Raw genomic sequence first — 20,606 nt, forward strand, 5'->3', positions numbered from 1 at the left:
TGAAGTCCACTGAAAGAAAAAAGTTGTGGCAAAGATAACTCAATTCTCTATAAGATATAAAGAAATAGAAGGGAGTTGGTTTAATAAATTTAAATCCATAGCAGATTTAAAGAAAATAATAAAAACAAATTTGAAAAAGTGTGGTTATACCATTCAATGTAAAATCTGATTGAACTGATGGATGTATTGTCATTGATGCCAAAAGGTTTCACAAGTACGAGATAAATTATAAACATTATCAATGTCAAAGGTATGAACATGAGGTTGATTAATATAGTAATAAAAGAATTACAATGATTGGAGTGTTGATTGTTGAAGACTCCAGGAAATGGAAAGATAACTAATTGAAGGAACATAGTAGTTAAAAATTTGTTAAAGATCAAATAATAGTCTGCACATGTTGAATATACCTAAGTGAATGACAACAATCTGCAAAGCATTGCTAATAAAAATAAAAGAACAATGACTAATGAAATTATAAAAGTCTGCATTTCATCAACAAGATCATACCATAAGAAGCATTGAATAAAAACAAATAGGAAGAAGTTTTCTGTAAAGACGATTCATCATTTACAATGAAGAGAAGAATATTAGTCAACGGAGCTTTGTTCATATGTGAATCACTCATGCCAAGTACAGAATTAAAGATTAAGATGACAGTTGTGCAATATCACACAGTCCGTCAAGAATGGTGAAGGTCAGCGAAAGAGCAAACATTGATGGTCAAAAGAAGAAGACATCATGCCAAGAAGGTTACCATGTCATCTGATAGCGTGGAAGGTTGAAGCGAGATAGGTGCTATCGAGCATTCAGGGAGATATCCTTTTGAGTTGAATATGTGCTTAAGAAATGATGGAAAGATGATGTTCAGCATGAACATTCACAGTAGCAGAATTTGATCAGAAACATCTATTAGTGTAAAGGTAGCGATGGTCAACAAACGCATGTCATTTGTTAATAGACGAATATGGGTCAGAGATATATTTTTAATTAAAATAAAAATAAACTATTCAAAGGCATCTATGGAGTTACGACAATAAAGTTTATAGTCTAATCATTATCAATAAGGTTCCAGTCATAGATATATTTGGAGATGCATATGCAGTCCAAGAATGAATAAAAATGGGATGATGAGATGAAGTCCTCAGCCATAGCAATAGACAGCAGCATCAATTAAAATAAAAGCACCATGGTAATAATAATGAGGAAGCTTTACAAGGTTTACAATGATTATTAGCATGAGCTATGTCAAGGTACCATCAGGTGATTAGAAGACAAGGCAGCAAATAAATGTACAGAAGCCAATGATAACATGATAGTCATACCCAAATTGGAGCGGTCAGTAGAAATGTAATTCAACAACATGAAAGTTGAACAAATAGGAGGAAATAATGAACACTTGAAGTATCATGACGACTTCTAGCATTGGAGATTGACAGTAGCCATATCAATACCCAGTCAATGTTGATTATAGATATACCATTGGGGCATTCAAACATGTTTGAACAATATATTTTCGGTGTGGAAGGAAGTCACGATAAAGGAGCAGAGACATGTCCGTAAAAAGTAGTGCCACAACATATACAGGTCCACGTCAGAAATGATGGAAAGGTTTTGTGATTACAACATTGAAGATTGGTTTGTTAAGTTTTAATTCATCAACTTTGTAATTCAAATAGCATACAGTAATTTAACTACAAATTATATTTAGGAGCCATGGGCCACATTGTTTTTATATAACTGAAGGCGTGCCTTTTGAAAATGAAAAGTCATGACTTGTATGGGATGAAGGCATATATAGAAGCTGATGAAGAAAAGAAAAGGTGTGAGATCTAAATAGATGTAATAAAGAAGAATATTTAAAAAGAGTGTAAGGAATGTGGAAGAATATATAAAAGAAAGAGTGAGACTAGTATTTCTAGAATAATAGTGAAGCACTTGAAAGAAAAACATATGAGTTATATCAATCTGATATATGTGACAAAAGGTATATGTATGAAGGAAAATATATCATAGATAAGTTAGAAGTGGAGTAAAATTAAGAGGAAAGAAAATAGCATACATTCAGATCTTTTAATGTGATAAGTGTATATGTATAGTAGAGTAAAAATATAAAAGGAAGATATTATATGATCTGAATTTTTATCTGATATATTAATATAAATCTTTAAGTATCAGTAAGGAATATTGAAGAAGTGTGCAAAGAAAAATAGTAAAAGAAATTGTGCTTAGAAAGCATCCATCATCAAGTTGAGCAAGCAACTATGTAAAGGTGGAATTTCAGATTTCATATCAGAAGTGGGAGTAGGTGCTTCAAGTAGGTCGGTGCTTGCAAAGTGTGGGAGTTGGAGCTTCCAATGAGTTGGTGATCATAAACATTGGGGTCGGAGCCTCTAGTGTGTTGGAGCCTACAAATTTATTGTAAAAGAACAAGTTTATATAAAAGTATTTATTTGTCGTGGGTTTCTCCCACATTGGATTTCCACATAAATAATTGTGTTATTGTGTTCATGCGTATGATTGTTCATTTCAGCATTTGAAGTTATCGTGATTAAAGTTTTTAAATTGCAAAAAATGTTATTACACTGATTCAACCATCTCCCCCTCACCCTCTCAGTATAATCGTGTGCTCTTTAAGAACAAAGAAAGATAGATTTATGCTAGTATAAAGCAGCATAGAAGGAAATGGTTACGCACAAAGCATATGGCATATGATCTGTCTATGTACAAAATTTAAAGAGTATATTTGGTATAAACGAATATATAAAGAAGACATATCTTTCAAGGTTTAAATAGATATATACTAGTAGAGACATTCATTAAGGATATAAAGAATATGAAAAAATATCATTCAATCTAGAATAAGGTTAATATGTTTGATGAGAAGATAAAGACTACAAGTAAGCATCAAATAAATGGAGCATAGAGATATAAAAGGAGGCTTGATAAAATATACAATACAATATGAATAAAGTACATGTTATCCTTTTGACCTATTAGTCCAAAAAGACAAGATTGTGTTGCTGGCATAATTTATTTCTTTGCACTGGATATTTCATTTATTTTATGGATTATGAATTACATTTTATGACGAAAGCATAAAAGAGGCAATGTATAATACAGATACAAAATGTCTTCCGAAAATGTAAGTTCATTTATTAAATGTCCATAGTGTTTCACACATGCTGTGAAACTAACCAATGAGAAGAAATACATCAGAATCAGACTTTTACATATAATGCAAGTACAAAAAGAAGTAATGTAAAAGTAAACGGTTCATAGGTACCAGCCATTGCCTAGAATGACTGGCTTGCCGCTGATTGTCCGCACACTTGCTTTTGTTGTCCCGTCTTGCCATGCTTCTAGTCCAGATCCTACACATGCAAAAGTTTGAGTTAGATCAAAATGATCTAAGCAATGACCGACAAGCTCAACCTTTACCTCATACATGCATTTACATCTAAAAATCTCAAAAAAATCCTGATCTATTTTTTCTCTAACATGTTTGTTTCCTGTGCAGCATCCAAACCCTTACAAGTACGTGGATATAACCGTAGGCTCCCACAAGGTTTATTGAGCCCGGCGTGCTTGTAAGAGGTTGGAGCATCAAAGCTGATTGAAGAATAAATAGATATCAAAGAGGCAGTTTTATATATCAGTATGAAATCTTGAATCTAACTGCTATTTTTTAGAATCCATCATGATAACAAATAGGGAATGAGACATCCAAGTTCATGAGCAACCAATAAAGTAAAGAGAAGAAAAGCTTATTCAACGTGATGCTGATCAGAATATTCAAGGTGCTGCTAGTAATTTAAAATTGCTAAGCTTACATTATGAACCGGCAAATAGCACAGTTATAGAAAATAGAATGCATAGTAAGAAGTCAAGCAGCAGGATTGATAAAGACTACAAGAGCAGTGATTCAAATGTGATTCAAGCCCTAGAAGCCACAACTAAGGAGTTTGAAAAAAAAAAGCTTTCAGAAGTCCATGCCATCAAGCAGATAAATAAGTGTGATACTGATCCAGACCGAGAGTAAGATTTGGCAAAGCATCTATCAAATGTTCCTTAAGTTCAAAATGAAGCTGAACAAGAACTCCTAAGGCAGAATATAAGCCAGAAGAATTGCCAAAACATTGAAGATATTGTACAGTCATGTGAACATGAAAGCTGTAAAGGGATCATCAAGGCAGAAATATCGTAATAACTATGAAGAACAGAGATCTACAAGGTTGTTAATGATTGGTCAGCATCTACCACTTCATGCTGCAAAGATAATTTATCTATGATAGCAAATCATGTTTGTTGCCAAAGAGCATCAACCATTAATGGAATTGGTGGCCCCGAACATGAGTGTTTGATCCTGTAGAAAGTATTGCATCAAAAATATAAGCATAAATGACATGTTTACATCAAGTGTCTCTGGAACTGTAGTTCAAGTGGAATTGAACAAGGTGTTAATATCCTTAACTGAAACACCCACCATGTTGTATGAATCGAGAAGACTCGCCTACAAATTGGCTTTAGACATTCCCAGCAAGCAAAGATTATACTACTTCTTACACTGCCTCAGAACACATAGCAAGAAATTTAGAAAAAAGCCATGGTCGTTTAAAGCAAAAAACCACAGAAAAACTCAATTGAGCTAGCACTATACAAATAGTTTTTTCAAGCTAGAGTAGTATGAAGAGCAGAGATGGATAGGCAAAAAACCCACATAATACGGATCAGGAAAAGATAAAATGCAAGAAGACGTCAGATCTGGTCTTTTTTCTAAAACCCAGAAAAATGAAAATCATTTTTTCTTTTTGCAAGAGCATAACAGCCAAAAGAAACCTGCAAATATATGGTCAAACATGACATTTTTTTTAACAACATATGTTAAACACGTGCCCATAAAAATCAGAGTTGTATGAGAAACACCCAGATTTTTGTTTCCAAAAAACAATATTCATACAACAGACGGCATGATTCAAACTTAATTCGAATGCTCCCTCAGACATTATCATGGCTGAATGATGAAATCTCTTTCAGCAAACAGATGTAATAGCAAACAGATGTAACATATGTGACATGGCGTTTTCCAAAAATGATTGGAAATAACAATAGATGCAAAACGTTACCTTCAAAAACGTCTTTCCAGAAGAAGCAAATAGCAAGAGAAAATGCAGAGATGCGATTTTTTTAACCTCCAAGATGGCTTCATGCAACAAAAACGTGCTTAGCAAGGGAGAAAAATGCAAACTTCAAACCCTAGCCGACCTCCTATATTCATGCAATGAAAGAAAAACGCAAATGAAATTGTTTTTAGGGTATTCAAACCGATATACCTCCTTTTCTCCATTATATGAAATTTGAAATCTGTAGGGTACTTAAGTGGGTTTTCTTTTTCCCATTTTAATTTCAATATTTGTATATGCCATGTGTTATAAGTGTTTCTAAACACTTATTGTTTTGGCAAAATCATATGAAAATGAAAATATTTAATAATGACTTTATAAACTATTTTATATTTTTGTTTTAATGACAACCCTTTATCAACATGCATTCCTTATATTATTATAAGTGTGATGTGTTTAAAGGAGGAGAAAGGGGGAATCTGAGTTAGTCTTATGATTAACAAGTCAATGTGACATGTGTTTCTTAGACTAAGTCTTAGAGATTATATTTTCAAAGACTTAGTGACATCATTTAAGGTCAAAATTTAGGGCTTTTGAGTCATTCTAGGACTGTGGGTCGCATTTTGACTTTGTCCTAGCTTTTTTAGGCCATGTGTTGACGTTTTGAGTCTTTTGAGGGCAATCAAAGGTGAGTCATAGGTTCTGTTATGACTTAGTACAGTTGTTAAGTAGTGAGTCATCTTTTTGATAAGTTTTGACTCCCTTATTATAGCTTGGTTTTCTGATTTCGACCAGGAGTTTTGGTATTTAGTTTTTTGAAACGGTAATACCAAGGGGATGGATGGATGCAGTTCTGAAGGGAAAATAGACTACTGTGACATTTTAATGTCCTTTGTATACTCATTTTTCTAAGTTGTATCTTTGAAGTTGATGTTTTTTGACCTCTGAAGGCATAATACAGTTAGCTGGATCTACTTTGGGACTCATTTTTGTGTGCAATACAAGTGATTTGATGTTAATTTTTTTTGTGTTCTAACAAGAACCTCTAAAGTTTGTCTCATTTTCGCACCTATATGTGTTAGTAAAACCTCTATGCATAGGTCATAAGTTGTGCATTTTGATGAAATTATATTGATTATGGTCTATATCTTTTTGATATTATTCATTAAAGCCCTCTTCTGACACACTTTTATGCAGAGATTTTCATCAAAGTTTTATTTTCAATTGTATGTCACATCATTGTGTTGTTAAACATCAAATCCTTCGTTAATTGTTTTTAGTGTATCACCTTTTTGGTTTAAATAGTTTTCATTTTCATACTTTCTCCCCTTTTCCTCATAATTTCATAGTATAGGTGGAATATCATAACATCATACAGGAACCGGCCTAGAATCCAGAGGTTCAGTCACCTGCATAGTTTACCCACAAACTTGTGATTGTTCCCATGTTTCACTAGAATTTCTAAGTATTTAGGTGCTTATTTTGAGGGTGCAAATTCTAGTGATAACAGTACACAATATCAAGGAAATAAAGAAAACATCAGCCATACCACATATATATGTGCCTTGAGTCAACAGCAAAACATGTTTGGATTCACTACACAATATCAAGGAATATTGTAGTAAAATGTTTCCAGCAGCTATTGAGAATATTGTAGACAAGACATGTGATGGACGAAAGAAACAACAAATAAAGACATGAAAAGATATATTGTTTTGAAGCATTATGGATGGAGAAAATTTTATTAATATTTTGGATGAAAGCCTCAGCAATTACAGTTTAAGTAGAATCTTTGAAATAGGAAGCACAAAGCTCTTGTGGAGATTTCATCACAACCATCGAATATTATTCTAAAGGCTGAGCTCTTATCAAAACCGTCAAAGTTTGATATTATAGATTGCTTAAGAAAAGCTAAAGATAACTATGCAAGTTTCCATTTGACAGATACATTCAAGGCAGCATTTGAATGTTTTATATTTGTGGGGTATTCAAAAGACTTACAAAGATTATGTAGAGATGGATTGATAAAAAATAAAATTTATATAAAAAGTGGTATTGAATATATTGTATGGCTATGCAGCGATAGATATAGGCATGATGTGGCTAGTAGCAAGAGGAGCCATCATGGATTCTGTCTCAACCAAGTCTATAAAATAGTGCTTGTTCCAAAATCTAAATCACGTCTAAAGTTTGTAAAAGGCTCATATGACATAAAAGATTCAACTCTATGTTAGTGTAGAAAAGCATATGAACATACAGAGGTAGAAAGTTATAGCATTCAAACACAAATTTGTATGTATAGCATATACAATATATGCATAGTGTTGGAGCTTTAGGAGTTATATATCATCGATTGTGAAGAAACAAGTTTTCCATGCAATCAGAAGCTAATGTGTATGAAAATGGAAGCATAAAGACATAGATGTTTGAACAAAGGGGTCGTATGTAGAGACATCGATTTTAAAATACCATTCAAATTGCTAGGGCATCATACGTTGGAAGACTATATGGTCAAATTCATAAACCGGTCACATGGGTTGAAGGCAACCATGAAAACATAGACGATACGAAGGAAGTAGTAATGGAGTTTTACGGCAAACATAAAACATTGAATCTACAGGTTGTATGAGTTTTCACGTCATTGAATATAAGGTGTAAAATTGATGAGTTAGAAGGCAGCCATGTCGTAGAGCGACGAAGTCATCAAAATCAACATCAATCAAACTACTAAGAACAAAAACCATAGATAAGAACTTAAGAAGATATATAACCAGCATTATATATTTATTAGAAAGAGAGAAGTGTGAATTATATAGAGTAAATGTATGCACAAGAAAAATTATATTATCAGATATATAAATATATGTATTAGTGAAGTTAGGTGTTATTAGTTGACTTTCAAGAAGAGAGAAGAATGTATAAATTTATATGAAGATATGTTTAAAATTAAAGAAAAGAAATTGTGCAATTCTAGTTTACATCACTAGTTGGGTAAGCAACATCGATAAGGTGGAGAAGTTTGTGTGCAGTGGGTTGGTGCTCATGAATATAATAGAGGGAGTTGGAGCTTCCTATAGGTCGGAGCGTATGTAGTGTGGGAATCAAAGGTTCCAGTGAGTCGGTGCTCATAAACATAGAGGTTGTAGCCTCTAGTAGGTTGAATCCTACTAAATATTGTAAAAGATCAAAGTTATACAAAAGAAATTACTTTGTCGTGGTTTTCTCCCGCATTAGGTTTCCATGTAAATCTGTGTTATCATGTTCAACTACATAATTGTTGATTCCAACATTTAGAGTTGGAATTGTTTGGATAAAAAGTTTTAATTGGCACAATTGTTATTATACTGATTGAACACCCCCCCCCCCCCCCCCCCCCCCCTCAGTATAATCGTGTGTTCTTCAATTGGTATCAGGGTCAATTCCTTCTTTAAAGCCTAACCTCTTGAAAGTAGACCTATTGAGCACACATGGGAAAAAGGAAAGGAAATATGAAGAATATTAAGAACATTGCACCAAGTAACAAGTTGAAGTGATCGATGATGACTCTAGAATTGTAGGTGACTCCATACAAAGTTTTTGAGGGTACTCCCATCTGGGTTTCTTATGGTATTCGACATTTGGTGGGAAAGCTTGTAGAGACTTTAACCAAAATGCTTTCCTACAAGAATTTTGTGGTTGGGTTTGCTAAGAGGGTTACCTAGGAAATTGCCCAATCAGTTGTTCAAAGTTAGAAATTGGAGCCATCTCTTGATTCCTGGTTTGGTAATGATGAGCCTATGACATAGATTGGAGCATTTTACTACAATTACACAATGAGGAATGCTCATCACTTCTCTTTTGAATCATAGGTAGACTAGTTGGTTTCACCCAGGTGTGGGTTTGCACCAGGTTCATAATATCCTTTATGGGATGGGTTTGCATCATCTGTAGTTGATAAGTTTAGTAGTTGCAAGTTTGTTGGAGGCAACTTGCGAAGCCAACATAGCCATGTCAGTTTTGCAAAGGATGGATATCCGGGTTATGGTACAAATGCTTTTGGGTGTACTAGTTCCTAATGTTGTTGCACAAATAGAGTTTATACTCATAGTAGATAGGTAGGGTGTGCAGGGGTTTTTGATCAAGTAGATGATATTTGATATCTATCTTTCCTTGTTTAGCACTGCGGATCAGTTAAGTCATCATTGTTGGTATGGTGATAGTATATTCAAGATAGCTTCATGGATAGAGTTATTATCACAGGGGTTTGTAGATGATGCCAGGGACATTGCACATAGTGAGGCTAGTCCATCATTATGATCCTTGTGGTTTGGCAAGATGTTTAAAAAATTCATGGTGATCAACTTACTATTTTGAGTAAGTCAGTAATGGCAGTTTCCATTTCTGGTAGGCCTAGGTGCTATATTCGATCAGTGATGATATTGGCACTTTTAGGAGTATATATTGAATTTAAGTTCTAAATATTGCTTTTGGGCTCCTAGTGGAGGTATTATTCAATATTTCACATAGAATATAATCCTGTCTTAAAAGAAATGCTTTTAAGTGATAATAGTGTTGAAGAAACCTTTTAAGTGTAGATTCATGAAGCTTTTAGCTTGGGAGGTATTTATTCAAAATTATTAATCAAAGCTTCTAATTGAAAAGTGTATTGACAAAGGCTCTTTAGTGAAAATTGTGTGAGGGAAGCTACTTGCTTTTAGTGTCTTGAAGAAGTCATCTTTTTTTAATTATAAAAGCAATGCTCTAAAAAAGCAATTTATTCCATGACTGTTGTGAGGACTAATACCTCTATTTGTTATTTCACTTTGAGCCATTGAAATACATGGTGAATTGTGATAGATTTTCACCACCATCTCCGAATTCTGATCAGATATCAATTGTCATTGTATGGCTATTTGATATCTATTTAATATGAGAATTGGCATCCAAAAAGGGTATCATATGTACGAGAAACTATCACTACTATAGCTGAAGAAAAAGTGAAGGAATTCATCACTACTTTGGGCTTTTACTCCTAGGGTTAATCTTTGCAATATCTGATTCAGTGTTTGGCCTTTGTTTCATAAAATTAAGGCGTGTTAGTGACTGCTCGGGCAGCTAGGAAGAGCTGCAATCTCCTTCTAAGGCTTGTGCTCGGATTACTAGCATACATTGTGTGCTATAGCAGCACTACACAAGCTGTGTTCACTAGTTGGAGGAGGCGTTGCCAAGTCCTAGCCATGTTGGAGATTCTTTTGTTCATAATCTACAAAAATTGAAGGTGGTATCTCATGTGACATATAAACTAGGTTCTCATAATTACATTTTCTTAAATTAATTGGTCGTAGTAATTGCAATTTTTGCAGCCATTACTAGCGGTTCATTGAAAATAGTTTGGAATTGAAATAAGGAATTGCAGGATTGCACAATAGCTGTTTAATGAAATCCCAAGCTATAGTTATGTGTTTCAGTTATATTAAATCACTACTATGCATCCCAAGTGTTTGTGAAAATGCCTAGTGGCCGTAGGTGCATATTGGAATGTGTGGCAAGTTTTCGTCTTTATGTCTATTAGCTGTACTAGTTAATTCCAGTCAATATGATTGTTAAAGGTTTGAAATAGCTACTTTATTATTTCAATAACAACCTTCAATTGCTAGAAGTGTTCAGTAATTTCAATTGCATCCTACGACCTTAAAGAAGACAACTAAAAATTCATAACAACAGTTTTGAACATTGTATGCTAAATGTTTGATAATATTCCTTGAGCTTCATAAAAATAGATTGTAGATTTACATGGGTTATTATAGAATTGAAGTTAGAACCAGTTGGGGTTCTTTTACAATGGTATTAGAGTGGTTTCCTACCATTTTATGAGGTAGGAAAAAAAATAAAAAAATTTGGTCCTACTATTGTTATTTGAGTGACCAACACTATTGCAGTTATTTCAGTTACGGACAAATACGGGTATCTACTAAATATGGAAACCAGATGAATAACAAGTGGTAATTTGTGGAAGCAAACAAATGCTCTAATATAAAGTATGGAAAAGCTTAGACAAAATCAAATAAGCATGGATGCAAGAAGAGGTTTAGGTGACACTGTCTCTAGATTTTCATAACAGTTTTGAACATTGTATGCTAAATGTTTGATAATATTCCTTGAGCTTCATAAAAATAGATTATAGATTTACATGAGTTATTATAGAATTGAAGTTAGAACCAATTGGGATTTTTTACAATGGTATTAGAGCAGTTTTCTACCATCCTGTGAGGTAGGGAAAAAAATTAATATTTTGGTCTTGCTATGGTTATTTGAGTGACCAACACCATTGTAGTTATTTCAGTTATGGACAAATACGAGTATCTAATAAATATGGAAACTACATGAATAAAAAGGGTAATTTGAGGAAGAAAACAAATGCTCTAATGTAAAGTATGGAAAAGCTTAGACAAAATCAGATAAGCATGGATGCAAGAAGAGGTTTAGGTGACGTTGTCTCTAGATTTTCAAGTTACAGGTAAAGAACATCATGTTTGCAAATTGTTCAATGCTCGCTATGGCCTTAAATAGGTACCCCTACATCATGATTGATATGTATTCGATTGATTAGGGGTTTTAGTGCAATCCTTCAGTTTCTAATTTGTATGTCAAGCATGCTAGTGGTGAGATTCTTGTTCTTGTCATTAATGTTGATGATCTGATCTTTACTAGTAGTACAATATATTTGGTTAAGCAAGCTAGATAGATTCATGCTAGACATTTGACATGACAAATTTAGGACCTCCATTATTGTCTTGGTGTAGAAGTTTGACAGAAAGATTCTTCCATTTTTATATCTCACTCAAAGTATGCCAAAGGTTTGTTGAGAAAATTTTGGATGCAAGATTACAATCCCTTTTCTACACCTATGGAGAAAGGGTTGAACCTTGTAGCTAAATCATATGCACTAGCAAAGAATGAGTCCACATTTGGACAACAAGTGGGCAGCCTTATATATCTTACTACCACTAAACTGGATACCAACTATGTTGTTAGTTACCTTTCTTGCTTCGTGACATCCGCAAAGGCTGAACATTTGGTTGTTGTGAAGCATGTGTTGCAATATGTTAAGAGCACTCAGGTTTTGGCATTATGTGTAGCATAAGTCAAGCTCCTCAACTCATTGGTTATATAGACTTAGATTAGGAAGGTTTTATTGATGATAAAAATTCTACTTTTAGGTATGTTTACAGTTGGGGCACAGGTGCACTCACATGGACTAGCAAGAAGTAACATGCAATTTCACTCTTATCTAATGAAGTTGAATGCAAAGGAATAGTTAAGGCATCTTGTGAGGCAGTTTGGGTTCACTGGATGCTTACCAGCTTGCACATGCCTCAAGTAGGCCCTACTCCTCTCATTTGTGATGATGAGGGAGTTTTGTAATTAGCCAATAGTCTAGTCTTCCATTAGTGAACAAAGCATGTAGATATTCATTGTCACTACATTTTGTATCTTGTCGAAGTTGGAACCATGATGTTGTAGTATGTATGCATTGAGGACAATATTGTAAATTTCCTCACCAAGTCTCTCAATCCCGACAATTTTATCAAGTTTGGGGGCAACTTGGAGTAGTTGATAGAATGACCATTAAGGGAGGGTATTAGAATATTTTAAATATTTTTAGGCTCTTGCTATATGTAGCTAGTTTTTGTAATTCATAATATTGCACAAAATATTGTTAATGAGAAGGCTGAAAATGGATAGTTATTGATTGAAAAGGTATTTTCTATTCGCTGAATACAAGCCAAGTACAGCGAGTTGCAATGCTTTTCTTGCTTGGAAAGAATTCCTATGTTAGAATCATAGGTGCCAACAACAAGAATGGACTTTTCTAACCATAGGTGTCCCCTTTTGTCATCCTCCATGTATGATAGAATATAGGGGCTTCATAACTACTGGATAAATGTTTTTGAATACTAAATCAACCTACTTGGATGTCAACCACTTTTCTTCATTGATTTTCCTTGAAAAGCTTTTGGTGGCAATGAAGAGGAAAACTTTGACTTTGTCTCATTTTGCTTATTTTTCATTTTAGCTCTTATATTGTTGCACAAAGATCCATCTTTTGCTTATTTCATTCCAATTGCTTCTGACACTTGTAAATCTTTTCCTCACTCTATGAAATCACAAACCATCTTCAAACTTCCCTACCTCGGGAAAGAGCATGAAAATAGGGCATAAGCATCTCTTGAGTCGTGTGAAACATTGATGGAGACACAACCAATGACCAGAATGAACGCACAGGAAAAGGGAAATATTATTATCAATGAAAAATGCCCTATGGGCTTACAATAGTATGATTATGGGGAATGAAATCCTCCACACAGTACTTTCTCTCTAACTCCACTAAGAACTGCCTTTACATTGCTATAAATGTTCTTAAATAAACCCCAATTCATTTAGGGTTAGGAATACATTCTAAAATATGCTAGTTGGCATCCACCGCCAAAACAGAAGGTTCCAGAGGTCACGTTAGAAGTCAGTGTAAAATTAGAAGAATCCAGAAATGGTAGTCCAACTTTCGGGAGGCATAACTTTTGAAACGAGACTCCGATTGACGAACCGTTTACATTTTCAGAAAGCTCTCAAAGCGCTCTACAGTGCTATGGACAAGCTTCAATTTTCCCCATTTTTTAGCCATGTACGAGGCCGTTTAGTGCCCCAAATCTGACTTTGAAGCACTCTTAGGAGGTCTCCAGAAAACTTAAAACTACAATAACTTTCTAACCGTAAAGTCTTTTGACCTGATTCTTTTTCTGGAGCATTTTAAATTACAAGTACAATCATCCCTCCAAATTACACCCTCTTAATCATCATAATTTTGGCTCTATTACAAAATAACCCATTTTCTGCATTTACACATATCCCAAGGTGCTTAAAAACTCTAACCCACAAAACTAATAGTGGAATTGTGAGAGTTGGAATCTTTATTTGACCCAAATGGGTATCCAGAAATAAAAACACATTAAACATAAACTATCTCTAAGCATATTTTTGGGTGATACAGGATTGCCCTTACACCACTGGATGCTCCTGCACTAGACACCCAGGGTAGATTGAAAAGTGACCATGTCACTTTATGGTAGAGGATAACCCGAATGGGAAACCTCCGCTGCTGATAGCCAAGTTGAGTCCTTTATTGGTCGTCCTTTCCACTTCACCAGGTACTCTTCATACTACCTATTTCTGGTACTTTGCCCAAACAACTATCCAAAATCTCTTCTATCTCGTCCTTCTTAGAAATAGGAATTGGATATGGCTCTAGCATCAATCCCTCATCTGCACCATCATCATGATATTCTGTTAAGTTTGCAATGTTGAAGAAGGAGAAATGTAAATCCCATCTGGCAACTCAACCTCATATGCATTTCCTGAGTCATACTTCTTCAAAATTTTACAAGGACCAAATTTCTTCATCTTTAGCTTGTTGTAAGTACCCACTGGAAACTGTTCCTTTCGTAAGTGTACCATAACCAGATCCCCTACTTGGAACTCCTTATGTCTCCTCCTTTGATCTGCCTTGGCTTTATACTGTTGATTCATCTTAGTGATGTGTGCATGGACCTCCTCATGTAGGCTCTTGTTATGTTCAGCAAATTCTTCTGCCTCGGCACTTATCCTCTCACCTTGCTCCATTTTCATTAATTTTGGTGCAGTCCTTGGGCTACTTCCATACACAATTTGGAATGGTGATCTACCAGTACTCCTATTTAAAGAATTATTGTAAGCAAATTCTGCTTGTGGCAGAGTCAAATCCCCTCCCTTGGGCTTATCTCTGGCTAAGCACCTCAGCAAATTGCCCAAACTTCTATTTACCACTTTGGTCTGTCCATCAGACTGCGGATGATGTGTAGAACTGAACCTTAATTCTGTCCTCAACTTCTTCCACTCCACAAATACCTCACAAATTTAGTATCTCTGTCGGAAACAATACTCTTTGGAAGACCATGTAGTCTCACCACCTCTCTAAAAAGCAAATCTGCAATATGTAGAGCACCATGAGTCTTGTGGCATGGGATGAAATGTGCCATCTTGGAGAACCTATCAACCACCACAAATACTGAGTCATAAACCCTTTGTGTCCTCGACAATCCAAGAACAAAATCCATACTTATGTACTCCCAAGGCTTTGATGGAATAGGCAATGGCTGATAAAGTCTAGTATTGTGACTAAATCCTTTGGTTGCTTGACATACTTGACAGCTCTGCACAAATTTCTTCACATCTTGTGACATTTGAGGCCAAAAATAATGTTCTCTAAGAATGGCAATGGTCTTAACTCGACCAAAGTGTCCTGCCATTCCTGCACTGTGTTTCTCTTTGATCAAGTTTTCCCGCATGGAACTCCTTGGAATGCATAATTGACTGCCCTTGAACAACATATCATCCTAAATCAAATAATCTAGCCACCTGGTTTTGTCTACAGTAATAGGTTCTTTACAAGCCTTCCACGCTTCAGCAAAATCAAGATCCTCCGGGTACAGATTCTTGAGTTCATCAAATCCAACCACTTCAACCTGCATTATTGTGAGCAACAACTGTCTCCTACTCAATGCATCTGCAACCCTTTTAGACCTTCCACTTCTATGTTTCAACACAAATGGATAGCTCTGCATGAACTCTATCGACTTCATATGTCTCTAGTTCAATTTACTTTGGCTATTTAGGTACTGCAATGCTTGGTGATCAGTATACAAGACAAATTCTTTTGGCAATAAATAATGCCTCCATTTCTTTAAGGCCTGAATGATTGTATAGAACTCCTGATCATAAATAGAATACTTCTTCTTTGCATCATTAAATTTTTCACTAAAATATGCAATAGGCTTACCTTCTTGGCTCAATACAACCCCAATAGCACTGCCACTAGCATCACAATCTACCTAGAACACTTTATTGAAATCAGGAAGTGCCAACACAGGTTGTTCTGTCACCACCTTCTTCAACAATTCAAAACTCCTTGTAGCTGACGTAGTCCACTTAAACTCTTTCCTATCCCCCCATATTGTTTTAGTCAAGGGTGCACATATGCCACTGAAATTCTTAATGAACTTCCTGTAAAAACTAACCAGACCATGAAATGATCTCATCTCAGTAGCAGACCTTGGAGTAGGCCATTCCAAGATGGCCTTTACCTTCTCTGGATCCATTTTGAGACCTTCAGATGATACAACAAACCCCAAGTAGACTAATGGCCTTTACCTTCTCTGGATCCATTTTGAGACCTTCAGATGATACAACAAACCTCAAGTAGACTAACTCTTTTTTTACAAAGCTACATTTCTTCAAATTAATCAACATTTTCTCTTCCCTCAACGTTTCAAGGACACTATGAATGTGCAATAAATGTTCATCCAAAGTCTTACTGAAAATTAAAATATCATCCAAATAGACAATAATAATTTTTTCCAAGAATTTCTTTAGTACCTCATTCATAAGCCGCATAAAGCTGCTTGGCACGTTGGTCACTCCAAAGGGCATGACTAACCACTCATATAGACCCTCCTTGGTCTTGAATGCAGTCTTCCACTCATCTCCCTCTTGTATCCGTATTTGGTGATAGCCACTCTTGAGATCTATCTTTGTGAAGTACTGAGCTCCACTCAAGCAGTCCTTAAGATCATCCATTCTTGGAAAAGGAAACCGATACTTGATGGTTATTTTGTTTATAGCTCAAGAGTCTGTGCACATTCTCCACTCTCCATCCTTCTTTGGTGCCAGTACTATAGGTATTGCACATGGACTTAGGCTCTCTTGAATTAAACCCTTCCTCAATAGCTCCTGAACTTGTCTATTTAGCTCCTCAGTTTCAGTAGGAGTCATCCTGTGAGCAGCCTTGTTAGGAAAACTAGCTCTAGGGATTAAATCTATCTGATGACTGATCTGCCTTACTAGTGGCAACCCTTCTGGAACATTATCAGAGATGACATCTCCATACTCACTTAATAGGCCTAAAACTTCAAGTGGAATTTCACTACTACCTTCCTTATCTCTTCTAGGAATCAAAGCATAACACATACGTTGTTGTTTCATACCATCCAAAAAAAATCTATCTGATGACTGATTTGCCTTACTGGTGGCAACCCTTCTGGAACATTATCAGAGATGACATCTCCATACTCACTTAATAGGCCTGAAACTTCAAGTGGAATTTCACTACTACCTTCCTTATCTCTTCTAGGAATCAAAGCATAACACATACGTTGATGTTTCATACCATCCAAAAATTTTCTTCCATCAACAAGACATATCCTAGCACTATTGCATACCTTTTCACCTTCCTTTATCAAGGGCGTTTGTGGCGAATTCCATCCTTTGTCAGAGAGTATGTATTTGCATGACCATCATGTACAACATGTCTATGAAATTGCCATGGTCTTCCCAACAATAAATGGCAGACATCCATTGGAATAATGTCACAAAGAACTTCATCATGGTAACTCCCAATCTTGAACTTCACCAAACACTATTCACTGACCGGGACCTTGTGATTATCCTTCACCCAAGCAATCTGATAGGGTTGGGGGTGTTTCTCCCTCTTGAGCTTTAGCTTAGAGACCATCTCCTTAGACACCAAGTTGTCAGTGCTGCCACCATCAAGAATCACATCACAACACTTATCCTTGCACTTGCACCTGGTACGAAACAAACTCCTCCTTTGTCCAGGTTCAGTCTCACCACTTAGTAAGACCCTTTCATTTACGAGAACCTCTCCTCTTTCTGCATCCTCAGAATGTGATGATTGTGCATCCTCATCCACATGAGCAACCCTTGCTTGACCATCAGTTCTCCTATCTGTCCTTCCTTGTCGTTGAGGGCATTTGAATGCACAATGAACTTCATTGCAATGAAAACAGGTACCATGAAAGCCTCCTCTTCCTGAACCTTGACCATGTCCTCTGCCTCTTCCTCTTTGATCTCCAAAGTTTTGTTCATGGGAGCGGTTGAAACCCTCGTTCCTCTGGTTCCTGCTAGTACCCACATCTTCATTTTTCTTCTGGGTCTCATTTCGGCCTCCAAATGACCTACCACCATCCCTTACTCCTTGACCGCGCCCTCTTTGCCTTCCGTCAAACCTTTTGTTTAGCTTCTCTTCAACTCACAGGGAAAACTAGTATGCCTCTTCAATGCTAGTCATTCTAACCAGACTTAACTCCTGAATGCTAGGTCGTAACCCACTGAGGTAACGGGAAACCTTCTCCTTATTAGCTTCTGCATGCCCTGCCCTAATAAGAAGTCGATAAAATTCCTCTGTATATTCCTGGACAGATTTTCCTGCTTGCTTTAACTCTTGCATTTTCTTGAACAAATTAAGCTCGTAATCAACAGGAATGAACTGCTTCTTTAGTTTGTCCACCATGCAATCCCACCTTGTGATTTTCTCCTTTCCTCTTCTATTCCTTTCCAGCTAAACCTCTTGCCACCAGATTTTGGCATGGCCTTCGCAAACTTAACCCTCTCTGGGTTCTTGATATCCTCATACTCAAAATACTCCTCTAGTTCATTGATCCAATCGATCAACTCATCCGGGTTTAGAGTTCCCGAAAACATAGCCACATCAATTTTAGGTCTTTTTCCAAGCTTAGAAATGGCCCTAAAATGCCTCTCCTCTGCCTGATTTAGGACTTCCTCTTCACCTTCCCCTTCCTATCCAATATTTTTTTCTTCTTCATTTTCTTCCTCACTTTCGTTGCCTGTTGCAACATTCAGTCCTTTGCAGATCTCCTCCTGCAATGCTTGAACTTGTCTTTGGAGGGCTCTAATCTCAAGAGTAACAACTCCGACTCTTCCACCACATTCCCTTCATGGAGGCATCTTCTTGTCTCATACCCACAACCACACAGTCCTGGTGCAAACTGCCCCACAGTCGGCGCTCTGTCTACACACTCAGGCAAACCTGCTCTGATACCACTTGATAGAGACACAACCAATGACCAGAATGAACACATAGGAAAAGGGAAATATTATTATCAATGAAAAATGCCCTATGGGCTTACAATAGGATGATTCTGGAGAAAGAAATCCTCCACACAGTACCTTCTCTCTAACTCCACTAAGAACTGCCTTTACATTGCCAGAAATGTTCTTAAATAGACCCCAATTCGTTTAGGGTTAGGAATACATTCTAGAATATGCCAGTTGGCATCCACTGCCAAAACAAAAGGTTCCAAAAGTCACGTTCAAAGTCGGTGTAAAATTAGAAGAATCCAGAAACGGTAGTCCAACTTTTGGGAGGCATAACTTTTGAACCGGGGCTCCGATTGACGAACCGTTTACATTTCTGAAAAGCTCTAAAAGCGCTCTATAGATTCCCATTTTTCAACTCTGTACGAAGCCGTTTAGTGCCCCAAATCTGACTTTGAAGTGCTCTTAGGAGGTCTCCAAGAAACTTAAAACTACAATAACCTTCTAACCATAAAGTCTTTTGACCTGATTCTTTTTCTGGAGCATTTTAAATTACAAGTATAATCATCCCTCCAAATTACACCCTCTAACTCATCATAATTTTGGCTCTATTACAAAATAACCCATTTTTTGCATTTACGCATATCCCAAGGTGCTTAAAAACACTAACCCAAAAAACTAATAGTGAAACTGTGAGAGTTGGAATCTTTATTTGACCCAAATAGGTATCCAGAAATAAAAACACATTAAACAAAAACTATCTCTAAGCATATTTTTGGGTGATACAGGATTGCCATTACATCACTGGATGCTCCTACATCAAACATGATGGAAGCTGATTTCTTCATTCCCTTCTTTATTTGCTCCCCTATCTCCGAGATCCTTGGAATATTTGTTACTACTTCATAAAGACCAAAGACCTTCTCAAAGTTGCTTTTAGAATAAGATAGGACACATGTTCCAATGGATTTGAACTGAACCATAACCCTCATGATACCTGATAAGGTTCATGAACGCCCCTCAATGGTTAATAGGTTTTTAGTACTCATTTATTTTTCCTTTCTACGTGACTGTCAGATGTTAACATATGTTGTTCAAGTCACCAAACTGATGCCCATATGCTACTGTCATCAATACCTGCCCTCTCCATATGAATGCCCTTCGATCTTTATAACGGACATCAGCCCTTTTTTCTCAGTGTCATAAAATCTTGTCGTGTTCCTTGGAAAACTCAAAAGTATCCCTCTTTCATGTTCATCATTATTTGAAGTTCATGTCCCTATACTTGGAATTTTCTTTACAGCCCAAGGATCTTTTTTTCATATGTTTTATTAGATCTCCCTTTCTTCTAAATGCAACAGGCATATGTTGTCCATTCTTGCTTATGTATATACATTCTTAAAACTGATCTTAGCACTTCCATAACCTACTTTCATCACTGCTATACAAGCTTTATGTAATGCTAACAATGAAGAGGCCTTTTCTTTCTTTTCATTCAATCTGATTAACATCATACTTTTCCATCTAAAAAAACTTGGCATTGTAGTTCTTCTCTCT

At 36.0% G+C, this 20,606-nt stretch overlaps 1 long non-coding RNA gene across 6 annotated transcripts in view; it reads right to left on the minus strand.

Annotated features, from left to right (window-relative positions):
• Nucleotides 1-3,135: 3,135 nt before the first annotated feature.
• LOC149576645 (uncharacterized) overlaps nucleotides 3,136-20,606 on the minus strand; it is a 69,368-nt gene continuing 51,897 nt past the window's right edge. For 5 of the 6 annotated variants that reach the window (XR_016362022.1, XR_016362019.1, XR_016362021.1 and 2 more), the window contains one exon: nucleotides 3,136-3,374. This is a non-coding gene — a long non-coding RNA (uncharacterized LOC149576645). Of the gene's footprint in view, nucleotides 3,375-5,126; nucleotides 5,340-20,606 lie in introns of those variants that run through there. The other variant, XR_016362025.1, reaches the window with a different exon arrangement.

This window comes from Cupressus sempervirens, chromosome 1, assembly GCF_028749045.1.
Source record: "Cupressus sempervirens isolate cs-2001-9-10 chromosome 1, ASM2874904v1, whole genome shotgun sequence".
Taxonomy (NCBI): Eukaryota; Viridiplantae; Streptophyta; class Pinopsida; order Cupressales; family Cupressaceae; genus Cupressus; species Cupressus sempervirens.